This window comes from Acipenser ruthenus, chromosome 15, assembly GCF_902713425.1.
Source record: "Acipenser ruthenus chromosome 15, fAciRut3.2 maternal haplotype, whole genome shotgun sequence".
Lineage (NCBI taxonomy): Eukaryota > Metazoa > Chordata > Actinopteri > Acipenseriformes > Acipenseridae > Acipenser > Acipenser ruthenus.
In genome coordinates, this window is record NC_081203.1 from 23,373,872 (window position 1) to 23,392,120 (window position 18,249).

The 18,249-nt window shown below is 36.4% G+C and overlaps 1 protein-coding gene across 5 annotated transcripts in view; it reads left to right on the plus strand.

Moving 5' to 3' along the window:
* LOC117421874 (DNA repair protein RAD51 homolog 2-like) overlaps positions 1–18,249 on the plus strand; it is a 175,604-nt gene that overhangs the window by 18,438 nt on the left and 138,917 nt on the right. The gene's annotated exons all lie outside the window — the stretch shown is intronic.

Below are 18,249 nucleotides of genomic sequence, written 5' to 3' on the forward strand. Positions count from 1 at the left end.
CCTTCAACTTAATATGTTTCTCTCCTGTCCTGAGCTCTAACCACTGGGATGCATTGCCATTTTAGCATTTAACAATTAATTATCATTTTAGCATTTGGTAGTATAGCTTGTAAAGTAATACATTTGAGAGGGTTTCAACTAAGGCAAAATTATTATTATTATTTGTTTATTTTGCAGACGCCTTTATCCAAGGCGACTTACAGAGACTAGGGTGTGTGAACTATGCGTCAGCTGCAGAATCACTTCCAACAACGTCTCACCCGAAAGACGGAGCACAAGGAGGTTAAGTGACTTGCTTAGGGTCACACAGTAAGTCAGTGAGTGAACTGAGATTTGAACCGGAGACCTCCTGATTACAAGCCCTTTTCTTTAACCTCTGGACCACAAAATCTAATGGCACCCTTCACCCTTTTTGCTTTTCGGATGATAAAGACCAAACAATACAAGATATTGGCTTCATGCTCAATGCACTTTCTGTGTATTTTGTGATTCCTTAGGTGAAGTTCAATCGTGAAGAAAAATGAGTCTGTTTTCAAAGCTGCCGCTTCCACAATGTCAAGGCCTTGTTTCTCAGAAACCATTTAAGGTAGTAACTTAATATTTGTGGGGTTATATAAGTTCTTAATGCTAAATGTGTTGCAGCTGCATAGAGACAGTACACTTTGAGTTATTGTCTTAAAGTTACAAAGCTTTTTTTATTTATTTGATTGTCTTACTTTAGTTCCTTTACCAGCCTAGTAAAAATTAACCCTTTCACTGTCTCATTGCTTTAAACTCTTGCCTACATTAACTGTTTCAGTGCCACATGCTACCAGGGATGCTTTGTTTTAGAGGGGCTTGGGGTGAGTAAGAGCCAGATGAGGCGGTTTTGAAAACCACCACTGTTAATGAAGGGTTAAGTTTTTATTCAGCAGAATGCTTTGTGCCAAGTCATTTTCTGATGACATAAATAGTTGCACAAACCTAGTCAGTATGTTGTGAATTAAATTAATTATATACACATTTCATAACATTTTTACTGCATGAATAGGTTTTACAAGACTGTTTTTGTACTATTTATTGTTTTTTTTTCCGATTTCAAAGTTTAAGTTAAGTTTTTTGTATATGAGAAAAAATATATAAGCAGAGCACCTTTTTGAAGCATTTAAAATGTGTTTAAAAAAAAAAAAAAAACTATATATATATATATATATATATATATATATATATATATATATATATATATATATATATATATATATATATAGTGAAATTCCACTGTAGTTTTGATTTGTATCTTTTTGTGATGTGATGTGAATGTCATTCATCCAGTACAGGCATTCTAAATGTCAGTCATGCAAGCTGCAGGCTTCACGGTACATTGAAAAGAAAATAATGGCATTTTACAGAAAGTTGTGTTGATTGAAAAAGCACAGCTCTTGGCATAGTCTCTAAGGTTTTGTTTGCCTTAAATAAAAAGGTACCAAAATATGTGTTGTATGTAAAGTGAAGTGATTGCCACAGCAGCATTGATCTCATCTTTGCTAAGACATTAGGAGGAGTATAAATCAGATCCTGGCGCAAACAGTTGGTTTTGGTTATGTTTTGGTAAAGAAATGAGAGCAGCATAGATAATAAAATTGGAGGTTTAAACATAGCAAAATACCTGCCAGTGTTAGGGATGGGCACTAGTACACGAATACTGAGTACTCTCCAAGGACGTTAGTATTCGCTAACATATGGAGTCGTCGTTTTTTTTTTTTTAGATTTACAATAATATGCTGGATTAATTTCATAAACTTCGTAAAATAAAACATAAAAAACGTGATGTCAATGTGGTATTGTGAAATACAAAGATAGACCATGAAATTTGAAGTGCTTACATTAACAATACATTTTTAAATGCAGTTTTTGCAACGGCATGTTATTCAGAGCTGATGCCCAGACAGAAGCGACAAGCCGCAGTGACACACCCACAGCAAACTCCCACATCACAAGCGATGCAGCGCATAACACACTCTTTGGAGAGGATTATTGCATTGCCGACTCCGATGCCGATCGGAATGAGATTGAGCAATATTTCGCCGAGCCGTGCATCCCATCCGATCAAAACCTGTTGCAATGGTGGAAAATCAATGAAAAAAATACACCAATCTCAGTGTCCTGGCTAAGCAGTACCGATCAGTCCCTGCAACCTCAGTTCCAGTGGAGAGGGTCTTTTCCACAGCGGGACTAATTGTAAATCGGCTCCGCACTCACCTCTCCCCTGAGCATGTAGACATGCTCGTTTTTGGAACAAAAGTGATTGATTTGCTAGCGAAATATTTAGGCTATGTGAACTTTTTGAAAACTTTTGCACAAGAATGCGTCAGGCCTACGCTAAGTATTTATTTCGCTCAGATTTCAGTTATTGAAATAACTTATTTATGTTAACTTTTGACGGTTTCATTAAAAACGGTTTAATTGTACAGTAGGCTAAATGTAGCCTGGTTACTTAGAAGGACACAGTGATCCTCCGTTCTCATGTTTAATAAATTATTTTCAAATTGCACTTGTTTTCGTTGTTGACTCATATATGAAATGGCAAACCTTAGCCATTACAATCTGTCATGGTTAATAAGACTTACATCATGGCTGGCGTTAGGATAATTTACAGAAATGTGCACACATTAAATATTCTCAAGATTACTCGAGTACTCTATAATAATATCATGAGAGTACTCAAATAGTGAAATAATTCCAAATGCCCATCCCTAGCCAGTGTCCAATTTCACTTTCTGAAAGCACAAAAGCCTGTTGGAGACTTTAATTCTTAAATTAAGGAGTGGTGATCTGTTCGAACATGCCTTGAACATAAAACAACAAATTCTATCACTCTACAATGCTGCCTCAGCAGTGTCCACACCATATGCCATTGCCTACCACAAAACTCACCGACAGTAATTAACCCATTTAAAGGCAAGTTTTTGCTTTTTATCGTTGACCTTTAGTTTGAATAAAATTGGCTTGGATTATATAAAAAAAATGGATCAAACCTTGATAAAAACTAATGAAAACAAGTTAGACAGCTTTGTATTAAGATGTTGAATTCAGTTATTTATTGAAAGGCCACAGCTTGCATTTGCATTTATAGTGCATTTTATAATAAATCTGTCCATTCATTAAATGTACATATTATTAATAAATTCAAGTGTTATTTTATTAAATAAATACCAATATACGTAAATGCAACTGTTGATTCCTTTTGAATAAAAACTGAACAAAAAATATATTTTGAGGGAGCAAAGCAAAATGTTTGTGCAAGGCTTCAATGAGATTATTAAAATAAGGTGCTGAATACAAGATGGTGTGCATTCCCTGATAACTTAAACAGGCAAGAGCTAAATTTTAGCATGCCTATTGTTCCTGTCCCAGGAGGCTGTGATGTTGGTGCATCCAGTCACTTTCAATTTGCTACAGTAAGCTATGTGTGCCTTTATTGTAACCAGGCTGTTCCCATGAGATGTTCCTAATAGTAACTATGCTACTTCTGTTTGGAGACACCATATTCCCAAAGTGCAGCTGTGGTGGCATAGTTACATAATGACAGGTTAGCACTCCACAAAGGAAAGTGGAGAGAGGACAGGGACGGATAATGGGTACCAAATGTAGTGCAGCAGTTCCAAGCTGGATGAAGGAATCCAATTATTGCCTTTTATAGGAAAGGAATTAGACATGATGGTCCCTATTTGCAAACCTTTAGCTCCTACAATGCTGGCTTCTTTAACAACAAGAAATAAAAATAGAAAGTGCCAGACTTTATTTAATTGATCAAGGAGGCGTGGTTGTCTGTGTTTCCATTCTTATTATGCGCTTATTACTTGTAGGCACATTATACTGTTTAGGTGTTATACTATTAACCAAAGCTGAAAAATGCGTGATCAACACATTGGTTTTAACTTCATTCACCATCATGTTTTCAAAAAAGGGATGATTGTGCATCATATACAGTGTGAATAGGGTATGCCTAATAAAATACTCTAAGGTGCCCCACTTCAGGGGGCAATTAGATTCACCGATAATTGAGGATATTCAGGTGTGTAGTTAAGTACTGCATGATTATCACATTTTGAAGATCGTGGCTTCAACATAAGTTGATCACGCATCATAAGTAGTGCAGATATGTGCTATCTTGACTGGCTACTACATTTAGGCCTATCCATCTGTTTGCTGAAACAATTTATCTATCCAACTACCTATCTGCTTGATCTGCAGGGTCTGAACAACACAATTCACCCCTGTGATGCATACAGCCTGGTGTAACTGGGCTTCCCCTCGCAATTCAGATTAATTTGTTATGCAAACGGCATCTCTTAGCATTGTGTCATTTATAAAAGCTTCATCTTGCTGTTGCAGGTTACTTTGTCACAATAAGCCAGATAGCGGATCTGACAGACTGACAAAAGCCTGATACGAGGCATTCAGTTGAAAGGTACTCAAGCCTGAATTATTCCTAAAAAGAATTAAAGACAGTTACCATTGAGGACTGGCCATGTATCTCTTGCTGATTTTAGATTCACCATACAGTAGCAGCTACATGGTAACTTTGACCTTTCAGTTACAAATCATCTCATTCAAATGAAAGCATGGTACTTTATATCTAGACCTTATCTGGGGGTTATGTTATCTTTATCTGTTTGGAAAACACTTTGGCTGCCTGTATCATTTGCATAACGGTAGTATAGTTATGATGACAGACACTATAGCCTTACTGTATTTGCATTTTTATTAGAGCAGTCCATCCTCAGTTGAAAACACTGAAGGAATAATGTTTCAGCATAACCCCAGGCATAGAGGTTGGTTGACTAGAAAGTACATTTTACTGTCAATGAAGATCGGAGATATAAAGAATTCTCACTGAGCCTATTTCCATGAAAACGGCAAGAATTAATATGTTGATACTGTTCGATCGCTTGGAGTGGGATTATCTTTGGTTGGTCTTAGGTTATATGGGTTTGGGCTCAGAGTTTATTGACATGGTTAAAGTTCTGTACGCTGACCCCTCGGTGTCAACGTTAACAGGAAATAAATGCTCTTCCCAATTTGCCATTTCCAGAGGTCCTCGTCAAGGCTGATGGGCCTTTGTTGTTTGTACTTTCATTGGAGCCTCTGGCTCAAACTTATGGCAAGCCAAATTATCACTTAGAGATATCTCTAATTGCATTTTAAGATATCTTGAAATATTTAGAGATATCTGTAAAACATTTCAAGATATCTCAAATTGAATTCCAGATATCTTTAATTGTGCAGTTTTTAAGATATCTAAAATTAATTTAAAGATATCTGTAAATCAATTTGAGATATCTAAAAATGAAATAAAGATATCTCAAATTGATTTACAGATATCTTTAAATACTATGGAAACCATATGGATTGTGCTAGCATGGCACGCCAAACTGTCATTTAGACATATCTTAAAATGAGGGTTTTAAAGATATCTCTAAATCATTTAAAGATATCTCGAAATAACTTCCTGTTCATTTAAAGATATCTTTAAATCGTTTGAAGATATCTTCAAATAACTTCCTGTTCATTTAAAGATATCTCTAAATCATTTGAAGATATCTTCAAATAACGTCCTTTTCATTTAAAGATATCTCTAAATCATTTGAAGATATCTTTAAATAATGTCCTGTTCATTTAAAGATATCTGCAAATCATTTGAAGATATCTTCAAATAGCTTCCTGTTCATTTCGAGATATCTCTAAATCATTTCGAGATATCTGTAAATAACTTCCTGTTCATTTGAAGATATCTTTAAATGGACAGGAAGTCCATTGAAAACATAGAGCATTTTCACAGGAAGTCATTTTGAGATATCTTGAAATAGCTTCCTGTTCATTTGAAGATGTCTTCAAATGATTTAGAGATATCTCTAAATGAACAGGAAGTTATTTATAGATATCTCGAAATGATTTAGAGATATCTCAAAATGAACAGGAAGCTATTTGAAGATATCTTCAAATGATTTGCAGATATCTTTAAATGAACAGGATGTTATTTGAAGATATCTTCAAATGATTTACAGATATCTTTAAAACCCTCATTTTAAGATATCTCTAAATGACAGTTTGGCGCACCATGCTAGCCAAATCCACATATTATTTAAAGATATCTCTAAATCATTTGAAGATATCTTCAAATAACATCCTGTTCATTCAGAGATATCTCTAAACATTTAGAGATATCTCTAAATAACTTCCTGTTCATTTGAAGATATCTTTAAATGGACAGGAAGTCCATTGAAAACATAGAGCATTTTCACAGGAAGTCATTTTGAGATATCTTGAAATGGCTTCCTGTTCATTTGAAGATATCTTCAAATGATTTAGAGATATCTCTAAACGAACAGGAAGTTATTTCAAGATATCTCTAAATGATTTAGAGATATCTCGAAATGAACAGGAAGCTATTTGAAGATATCTTCAAATGATTTGCAGATATCTTTAAATGAATAGGACATTATTTAGAGATATCTCTAAATGATTTAAAGATATCTGAAAAGTATTTAAAGATATCTCAAAAACATTTAGAGATATCTTAAAATGATTTAAAGATATCTAAAAATGCATTTTAGATATCTCATTTAAAGCTCCATTTAAAGATATCTTAAAATGATTTAAAGATATCTAAAAATGCATTTTAGATATCTTAAAATGATTTAGAGATATCTCTAAATATTTGAAGATATCTTCAAATATTTAGAGATATCTGGAAATGATTTAGAGATATCTTCAAATATTTAGAGATATCTATAAATGAATTAGAGATATCTCTAAATGATAATTTGGCTTGCCATACAAACTGTCCGCCAGTCGGCACTCTCTGACCCAGTCACTGTCAACACTACCCAACATTACATCTCGCTCTATGCAGATGACATGTTATTATTTGTTGAAAAAGTACCCCACTCACTTTCTCACCCATTAAACATTTTCGATCATTTTAGTTTGATGTCCGGATACATAAAATTTAATTGGTCTAAATGTGCTCTTATGCCTCTCAACTCTGTGATGAGGGGGGTAATCCTGCCTTCTAACATCCTGCTGGTTAAACATTTCAAATATTTGGGTATTGATATCCATCCATCCTTACAGTCTGCTGTATCAACTAATTTTAACAAAATCTTTGCTTAGAACCACAACAGAATCTACGTAAACAGATTCAATGCATAAATATCTGCTTTTAGCAATGCATAAATATCAGCTTCTTTTTTTTTATTTAGATGTAATGACTTGTAATATGTTTATACGTGTTCGGTGGCGAGTGTATTTTCTCTTGCACTCTGTATGTCAGACCCGACTTGCTTCGCTTGTGACCCTGACTCAGTAAAGAGTGCACCAGAAATATACTCTTATCTTGATTAGAGGTAGCCATCGAACATTTCTTAACATACTAATATGTGTTTTGTATAATTCTCTGCTGTTTTGGCTTGGATCATTATTTACCAGGCTTCTAAATGAACGTCCTTTTCAACCATGGGGTCTCCTTCTGAAAAGACTTCTGAGGTTTAAGGAATGACCACAAGGGGTTTGCAACTGTCATTTCTGCAGCCTCTGCAACAGTGGCAACCATGAGACAGCAAATGGAAAATCTCTATTAAAATCACCATTACGGTACAGAACCCTTTCAATTAAATTAGTAGGTGAATGCTATTCACTATTATTCACTACACATTATTATTATTTATTTCTTAGCAGACGCCCTTATCCAGGGCGACTTACAATTGTTACAAGATATTACATTATTTTTTTTATATACAATTACCCATTTATACAGTTGGATTTTTACTGGAGCAATCTAGGTAAAGTACCTTGCTCAAGGGTACAGCAGCAGTGTCCCCAACCGGGGATTGAACCCACAACCCTCCAGTCAAGAGTCCAGAGCCCTAACCACTACTCCACACTGCTGCCCTTAATTACTGTTCCAATGTTCCAACTGGGACATGACTTACAGTAGAGGATAGTTGTTGCATCCATAATTAATATATAGTAACTAAATACATAGTGGACGATTATAAGGAAGATATTTTACTTAAACCATAAATGTGTTAGAAAACGACTTTAGTAGACCACATACTGTATTATATGTGCTGTTAGGAGAAATTGTGATATGGTAGGCAGATACAATCCTGAGCATAAAGAGAGAGAAAATAGCTTTCTACACAGCCATTAAAGTACTGTTTTACAAGAAAAGAAAAATATTGGAATTGAAAGTAAAGTCAAGAACTTTTCACAAATTGCATCCCACTACAGCCCTATAAAAGCTGGGTATAAATGGCCTGCACAGCTTGGGGCAATATTATTCTAATGACATCATTAGAAGCAGCACTCCCACGGGCTGGCACTGAGTTAGGGATTAGACAGCCAGGGCACCCAAGGCAAGAGCTGCAGGTTTTAATGTCAGGAGCCAGAGAAATCAACTGGAACGGATTGAATGTAAACACATTGCATTACACAGCTATGCTAGCTTGCAATTGTATTGGTTTGGTTTGGAATACACTGTCTGCTTGCTTGAGGTTTTTACCATTGCCTACATGGACTAGTTTTAAAAAAAGATTCTGTGGTTTGTACAAAAAGAAAAAAAAATGTCTCCTGTTCTCTGCCACTACCTTACTTTAAATATATATATATATATATATACACAGTATAGCCAGGATAGCCGCAGAGGGAAGGCTCAGAGTCAGAAAATGCAGTGAAACAAAAATACTTTAATTTACAAAAACACAAATAAAAAGGCACAAGGGCCAAACAAAAGGTTTAAACATGAAACAAAGGCTTTCAACAAAACACTGGAACAAATAAATCAAAGTAAACAGGTATCTATACATTTTTACAAACGACCCTTACTCTGTGTATCTCTCCCCCTAAACCAAACCACACTCTCAAACAGAGGATTTCTCCTGGCTTTTATGATCTGTGGCTGGAGCCCAGTTAACCAATAATTAACAATTAACCACTTAAGGCTCCAGCCACATTCTCACATGTATTTTGCAGGGATGAATTTAACCCCCTCCCTGCCAATCCAAAACACACAAGAATTATAATGAAAATCATAATGAAAACAGTAACAATAATAATAATAATAAAACACAAATTATAGGGCGAGCTGGCACCCCATCACATTATAAAAAAAATAATAATCAAAGTGTCCTTAAACAGGTTCAACAAACTTTAAGCTGAAAGCTTCTAGCTCAGGGGTGGGCAATCCTGGTCCTGGAGGGCTGGTGTCCCTCCTGGCTTTTGTTCCAACTGTGCTCTAAATTACTTAATTAGACCAATAATTGGTAATAATCAGTACAATTAAGTAGTTTAGAGCACAGTTGGAACAAAAGCCAGGAGGGACACCGGCCCTCCAGGACCAGGATTGCCCACCCCTGTTCTAGCTACATTGCAGTGTGTAAATTAGTCTAATTGCACTTGGCATTTGGAATTACTGAACGTTATTTAAATTAATGGATTTTATCTCTGGTGAGTTTCCACTGTGCCCCTGGGCTGTTTGTAGACATGTTCCTGACTGTCTTCATTATTCTGTGTTCTGGGAAGCATTTTTGGGTTGGTGACCTTTTCCCTCTTTGATCTGCTTAATAAAAAAAGCTCCCTTGCTTTGAAATACCAGCTACCTAACAGGACAGTGCTGTCAAAACCAAACCAAACAAAACAACAAAAACATAATTATAGCTTTGTTTGTTCACTATACATAAGAGCCGTCATCAGAATGTGTAATGCTCTGACAGTGATGAAGCTAAATTGACTTGGAATGTAATGCAACTGTAAATAATACCTTTCATCCACACTGGAATTCAGTGTATAACTTAATCATTAAACAGCCATTGATTTGAACTAATCCAGCTTGTTTTGTTGGACTGGGTATCTGTATTTAACTGGTTTCATAAAATACCAGTTGTAGAGGCAGTGTGAATGGGGTCGGGGGTCGGGGAGGCAAACTGATCTGGAGCCAAGTAAGTGGCTAGGGCTAATTTAGTGTAGGTACCGCTCCCAACAACTGCAGACTGAAATTGAGATCCAGCAAAGAGTTTGATAGAAATCTTAGACTGTTTTTCATTAGACTTTCTATTTATTATTTTTCCTGTCAAAAAAGGCTATCACTCACAGGAGACTCTCAGAGAGGTAGGCAAATAACCGGCGATCAATCTGAAACAGGGGGGAGATGGTGTCACTTCCCAGCACAACTCAATCTTATCTTAGAATAAATATTTTGGAAAGGATGAAGCCACTGCATCAGCATCAGTAGCAGGGTGGAGTGAGGTTAGTGGTTCACTGCAAAGTGAGGCATGTCGAACATTTGCCTGCCATTGCTCAATGTTGGCAGCTATTGCTAGCTTGCCAGTGCAGTAGGTGCATAAAGAAACCATTACCTGCAGTCGGCACAGCTAGTGGTGGTTAGGGGCTGGCAATTCAGTTTTCCACAAGGGCATTTGGGAAAGGTGGGGAAGGCAGCAGGAGCGGGATGAATGCTGTATGTTTTGAGGCTGGCTCATTAGGAAAGCTCTTGGGGGTCTCTCTCTGATGGTCTTGTTTATTCAGCTGTGTAATTTAAGAAGCTGGTGTTGGTCAGAGGGTGTGGATGAAGGGGTTAGTGGTAGCTGGGTGGGAGGCACGCTCGGGTGTAATTAATCTCTCCCTTGGTGCTATCAAAGGGGATGCTTGTTTGAACAGTCGTGTGCTAATGAGGCCCAGGTTGGGTCCAGAGTGGTGCTCATTAGTGATGGGGTGTGTGTGTGTGTGTGCGCGGGAGTCGGAGTGCAGAATTTTTACAAAGGTCCAGTTTTGCTTTTACTTTTGAATTAAACAAGTGTAATGTATAAACGTTTCATTTTACACAAGATACTTTGTGTGGTACTGAATACATTGATGCTATATGTGTAGAGTTGTACTGCGCTTTGATGTGTTTTTCAGAGTGCAAAAGGGTGTGTTTGTTTTATATGTATGAATGCACATATAAAAAAAGAGTGTGATCAGTGTCATCATAACACAGATGAAGGCAATAGCCAAACCTTTGTAGACTTCACTGTTCTAGCTTTACCTCAGAATTTATGATTGACTGTTGTGGATACATAACAGTGATTGAAAATGTAGAGTTTAATGTAGTGTTGTGAATTCGGAGATCATGTGAAGTGTTTAACAGTTGAATGTTTAACGCCCTCTATGCTATTCATAGGAATTTTCCATGGGATTGTGGTTTCTAAAGAAAAACAGTTACTTTTTTGTTTTCTGTTCAGAAACAATGGGGAAAATGCCTTGATTAAATATGTTCCTTGTCATCATTTCATGGGTGCAACCCAACCAAGTCAAAATTGTGGACTAGTGATTGATCTACAGTAGGATTTGTTCTGAGATTTGCATGTAAACATAGACTCTTGTTCACTTGTATGTTTGGCTTTGTTCCTGCTGCATTTTCAGGATATGACATCAGTGCTTGCTTGGGTTTCTATAAAAAGGTGAAGTCCTGTTTAATTTGGTTGTTGATCTTGGAAGTAGCTTGGATTTGTGATGCCTGACCAAAGCAATGATTATTTCCCTTTTGGGACTTTTTTTTACAGCCCCATATTAAACAGTACATTTATTTTACATCATGTCTGCCTTCAAAAACAATCAAGTTTCTTTTAATTTTTCTCTGTATTTTTTCTGAAGCAATCATCGCTGTGGCTTTGCACGCTATTAATTTAACTTAAAAATAGATTTCTGTAGTAAATTGTGGTAACTCATTGACAACACATGTGACTAAGAGTGTTATAATAAGAACAGGCCTGGTACAGAGTGTTCAGTCACAGCTCCAGGTTTCCTTACACAGCCCTGCTAAAGCATGCTTTGTTTGCTTTATTATACTCAAACTATTCACTTTATTAGATCAGAAACTAAAAGCTGATTGTTGTTTTTTCACAGCAGTTTGTAATTTGGGTGAAATGTACAGGACTTAACCATATCAGAGACAGGGTTAGAGCAGAGCCAAATACCTGTATTCTTAGAATTGAGAGTAATGTGGCCTTATATAAAAAACAGTGTGCAGATGTGAAGAGCTTTAAGGCCTAGGCTGTGTCAGTGACTTGTGTGCTTTTGCCTAGTTTGTCATATTACAGTGCCCATGTTTGTCTTGAAGGCAGTGCTAAAGGGCTGCTGCTAACCTCCTGTTATCAGTTGTACTCACTTGTAGCTCTTGCAGTCCTTTCCAAACCAGGACCTTATTGCAACCAGGCCTGTACTTAATTGAACACCTAGGTCCAATTAAATACTTAAAGACCTGTTTGGAACAAAGGCCTGTACTGGAATGGATCAAAAAGCCACATGTGAGTACCACTGTTGGAATGTCATATGTATAATCACCCCCACAACACACTCACACACACATTATTATTATTACTATTATTATTATTATTATTATTATTATTATTATTATTATTATTATTATTATTATTATTATTATTTGTTTATTTAGCAGACGCCTTTATCCAAGGCGACTTACAGAGACTAGGGTGTGTGAACTATGCATCAGCTGCAGAGTCACTTACAACTATGTCTCACCCAAAATACGGAGCACAAGGAGGTTAAGTGACTTACTCAGGGTCACACAGTGAGTCACTGGCTGAGGTGGGATTTGAACCAGGGACCTCCTGGTTCCAAGCCCATTTCTTTAACCACTGGACCACACAGCCTCCTTTGCATTGTATTCTTAAACACCATTGTATTAATATGTATAATCACCCCCACAACACACTCACATACACATTGCATTTCATTCTTAAACACCATTGTATTAGTGCTTACTGCTTGTATTGGTGGGGTTGGGGGAACACAGATGTGGGTCAGAAACCGGTGAGGTGAAAGGGTTTGATATTCCACAGGGGGGCAAACAGGCACTCAGTAATACCCTATTCACCCTACCTAAATAATTGTGTGACCCTACCTACATTACGATTGTGAATGAAGTAAATAGCTGTCACATAGTTTCTTTGGGTTTTGATATCTCATTATTTAGGTACTGTGGATAGAGCATAAGACCGATGTCCTGATATCGTAGAACACAGACAGTAGGCTACATGTTGACCTCCCACAGTATTATGGAACCATTTTTCTTCATTGACTGTTTTAATCGGATATAACAGTCAATAATTCTGCACACAGTGGACAGAATGGTAAAAAATAATTTTAAAACCATCCTACCACAATGTAAATGTACAGAATCTAAGATTCAAAGTAGGAGGCAATGGTTAAGAGGTGAAGAAACAGAATAAAGAGAAACTTGAAAGTTAAATATTTTTATTGACCAACATTGTGAATAATATTGTATCTTCTGCAACTAACCTGTGAATTTACTGTTTGTTTTGTCCCACTATTTTGATAATTATAATTGTCAGTAATTGTAATAGACCTCCCACTCGCATGACATTGAATCCGGGCTTATTCTTAGCTAACATTACGCTACAAGCAGAAAAATACAGATTTATCAGCTAATGAGTCTTGGCTTACATTATGATAGATTCTACCATAGGCTTTTGGCAGAGATGTCATAATGCCTCAACCCACTGATAAACTCAAGTTGACATGATTTGAGTTTTTAAAATGTATTTAAAAGCAAGTAAAACTGATTGTGATTTCCAAGGCCACTGCCATCTTTGTATCATTTCTGTAACACTGGCACAAATAAAGATTGGACTTTAATGTAGTTCCAGTAAAGATGTTGTTTGTCTGAAAGATATGCTCAGGGTTACTTGGGGAGGGAATAAAATTAATTAAAATAATTGTGTACAAAGAGTAATAATGAAGGACAATAGTCGACTTTTTGAAGTTTATTAAACAGCTTCTCTTGAACAAAATTAGATAAAAAGTGCCATTTCTTTCATTTCACAGTAGCATACTTAGTATTGGAATTAGGACAGAGCTTGGTAATGGAGAAATGTGGTGCTGTCCATGTAGCTTGGCACTGTAAGAGGAAATCTCAGGCATTAACTTTTGTATGAACGTAATGAGTTTGGAAAGTTATAAGGGGCAGAGAACAGTAAGGGGGCTGGTATGCGGCTAAACCGGATCCCTGTTTTTCTTCACCCAATTAAATCACTGTAGGACTGCATGCTGTGTTTCTCTAGGATAATGTTGCTACTGGCCTTCAGTTCCAATTAAAACTCATACGACATTTCCATTGTCTGGTGTTGCTGTACTCAGATTTATGTTTTACATCTTGGTGAGCGCCCTTATGAAGGACCTCATGATTTTAAAGTAATGCATTTTCATCTCCCACCTGCTTTGAAGTAGATGGGAGAATAGGGATTAGTGTTTATGAGATGGTCCAGAAGGGGTAATGCAAAAATAAACGAGGGAGGGAAGACAGTACACACTGAGGAAGTTCCGTTCTTAAGTTAGTGACACTGGTATGCGTGTAAAAAGGCAATAGTGTGGGGGTGGGTGGGAATCTGCTATATAATGTTTACCCAGTTTAGGGTGTTTATATTTGTGTTTGCATTTGTGTATTGTTTTTTCTCTGCTGTGGTTTTATAAAAATATAAATTCAATAAAAAGAATTACAAAAAAGTCTCCTTTCCTTAAATACTCAACTGCTGCATTTTGCATTAATCTCTCTCAAAGACATTTTATTGTCATGCCTGTATTATGAAAACAGAGCCCTTTCTATGTGTAAACCACAGTTGTTGAATATCACCCACACGCTGCATAGGATAAAGTGCTAGTACTGAACCACTATGATGTCTTTTCTGGTATTGATCCCAGTTTGTTTGCATTCACTCATGCTACTCTGTGAACCCATACTTCCAGAATATAGTATATCAAGTATACCACAATGGTAGAATGCATTATAACACTGTAAAATAGAATAAGACTGTATCTCAATTAGAAGCTATTATAACGGTATAGACTGCAAGGAAAAACTGACAGTTGTATTCAAGATGTGAACTCTTGTGCAGCTGTACAGATAGGCACATCATTCCATGTCCTGTAGCTTCTTTTTGTTACTGTTAAAGTTAATTAAATTAGTCATAAATCCGATTCGGTAACTGACTGTGTATCCAGAAATACCATTCACATGGAATCTACTCTTTGCTAATTTAAAATGAACCCCAGGGTGCTGAATGATATAAGATGTTTTCAACTTCTGAATCATATTAAATGCATTATGAAAAGCCAACAAACTCCTCTGTTGACCTGCAAAATGGCTATTGTTTTAAGCACAGAACTTCAGCTTGGCACAAAGCTAGCGACACCTGGGCTGGCCGTGCATGTTTTCCTGTCTTTGTTGTGGTCTCATATGTGACTTTCCAATTCCAAACTTCATGAAGGTATAGGCCTAGTATTTGACTTCTAGTAACATGTAGTAAGATTTACATACACTGTCCATAATACCTGTAGTTTACTACAAAGTTGAATAAATGTAGTATTATGTAACTTAATAACAATGCATTTGTTTAAAAAAAAAAAAAGTATAACCCTTATAGGTATGTAGCATTGTAGCCTGTTGGTAATGTAACAGTACAAAAGTCAATAAAAAAAAAAACTGGGTGCCAGGTGCTCCCTCAAATTGCAGTTTTATTTATCAAATTTACTTTGGCTTCCAGGGATCTAAGCTCTCTGTTTCATTGATAGATTCTATATTTAATGTCTTGCTAAACATTTTGGCTGGTCTCGCCTTCCTTTCCTTAGTTAAACATTTCAGCCCCAGTTGCAGCAACATATTATTTGTTTAGGTTTTTAATACCGTTGGGAGTATTTATGTGACAAAAACAAGTCAAATCACATGAGCAAAAACAAATCCAACAAATCCATTTTGAAACAGGTTCATCCATTCTTGCATTCCTTATCTTAACTTTATCTCATAGATCAAAGAACATGTATAGTATTAAAAAGTTAAGCAACTGTTGTCATACCTTCTTGTTATACTTTATTAAGCTCTCCCTCATCTGCACTGGTATGTTTTCAATTCATATCAGGGAGATACATCACCACAAGAACAATTGTGAAACCAAATTAAATCAGGACAATGAAGCAGAACATACCTTGTAAAAGTGTACCATAGCAAAATGTAATGAAGCATAGGTACACATTGTAAAGCCCGGACAGGTACAGTAAACATATATAAAAGGTAAACTATGATAACTGCATAGTGTAACCATGGGAAAAGCATGGGAAAACTGCAGATTGACTGTGCAAATTTACATACACTTTTATAAGGGATGTGGATCGTGAAAAAGTACTTGCACTGATATGGCATTCATTATTTCCAATTTCATTTTGTTAATTCACGGTTCGGCTATGTTGACTGTAAACTATACTATACATGTACTTTACTGTATAAGTGCCCTTTGCTGATTAATGGTTTGCAATATGAAAACAAAAAAAACAGATGGTGAAATAAGTTATCACGGTATAGAAAACCCCTATTTTAGAAATTTTAGCTTAATATAATTTCAGTTATCTACAGTTTTTATTGCAGTATGCTGTGATTGAGAATGCGGTAACTGGAAAGACTAAATTGCGAGATGAGATGAGAATATTAGGAATGGGAATATCTCTCTTTAGGGTTTCAGAGCCTGAGATTTAGAGCATAGATAATGAGTAGAAATGTTTCAGATCCAAGAGCAGTATTTGATTAAGAGGAAGTAAAGCAAGGGGAATGTCTATTCAGCTGCTGAGCTCAGACAGTGCTGAGCAACGCTGGAATAGCTAGGCAGCTTGATAATGCTTTACCAGTGACAGCTAGCATGCTTCAACAAGCTTGGTTGTGGTACTGTACAGAATAGAGAGAATGTACACTTAATCCTTAACTAATGCCAGCCTCATTAAGACCATGCCTCTCTTCTTCCTTGTGATGTGTACCTTTTTTTTTTTTGTAGCAGGCTGTCCTGGATTTCCATTGGCTTGTCGCTGCTATTGCTAGATGGATACTGATTTCACTGCTATTGTGCTGTTCTTTACTTTGGTTGATGTTGGGCTGCACCTTGTGCTTGCTTTGTCACTAAAGCAAATACTTCCTTCTCTTTTGTCATTAACAAAACAACAAAAAAGAATAAATTATTTGGAAAATCAGCCTTTTGCTGAGTGGCTTTGTTCTGTGAGTTTATTCGTTTGAAGGGTGTTGAAATGTCAGAACGTGTTTATCGTGTAAGGTATTGGCTGGAATGCTCAGAGGGTTGGAAATGAGTGCAAAATAAGCATGCAGCTACTAGGTTTCCAGCTGCGGTCTTGGGCTTTATTGACTCAAGAGTGCCATTATTAACTAGTAACACACCATAGCAATGCAATTATCCCTTAATTAGCACACATGCTTGTCCTATCACTCCCCTAATGTTTGCACGTACATTGTTTACAATATCTTGAGAAGCGCTTTGTCAAGTGTTCTGAAATGTTATATTGACCTTTGCTACAATACTTTTGTTTTGATAAAACTATATGTATTTGTTATGAGATGTAGTTATTTATAGTTGCTGTGACTTACTTTTCCATAATACTGACACTATAAAATGTTATTTCTATTCTTGGCAACAGATCTATGTTACTACTGTAAATACTCAGGACTGTACTGAATCATTATCTAGAAGGCTAAATTATTTTATATATAATTAGTAGTAAACATTTATATTTGTAGCATGCCAAGACCAAGTGGTCTTGCCTCATTGAAGATTTTCTAATGGAGCCAATTTTCCCTTCCACAAAGACCAGGTGGCCAGACTGCCCCTTGTATAAAGATATTGATGACCTGCTCATTTCTGTGGAGTTCTTTTCCCAGTGCTGGGGTTGGGAAGTCGATCTCCTCTGGGGAATTGGGGCCAGTGCAAAATGGTCAATATCACTGCTGTTATTTGTCAGAGAAAAAAAGAAAAACAACCAAAGGGGATATTTTTAAGAGTAGACAAAACAGACAAGACCTTGAATTAATGTCTAGCTTTTATTGCAGATAACAAGGAGAAGGGGACCTAGGAAGGAATGAACGAAAATGAAGACTCATTGAGGAGAAGTCGTCAGCTTGCACAATTAGAGAGCTAGTACAGAAAATGATATATAAATATATATTTATACCAGCATTTTAGACATTGAGAGTGTTCCTCTTTCCTTTCATATTTATTCCTATGAAGTATCAGGTGAAAGTGTGGGAATAACAGTAAGGAGTTAGGAACTGCCTCTAGTGGGAAGAATTACATCAAAAATACCATATAGAACAAATGTGGTATTTCTTATATCTACTGGCAGATGGACCAGGTGTACTTG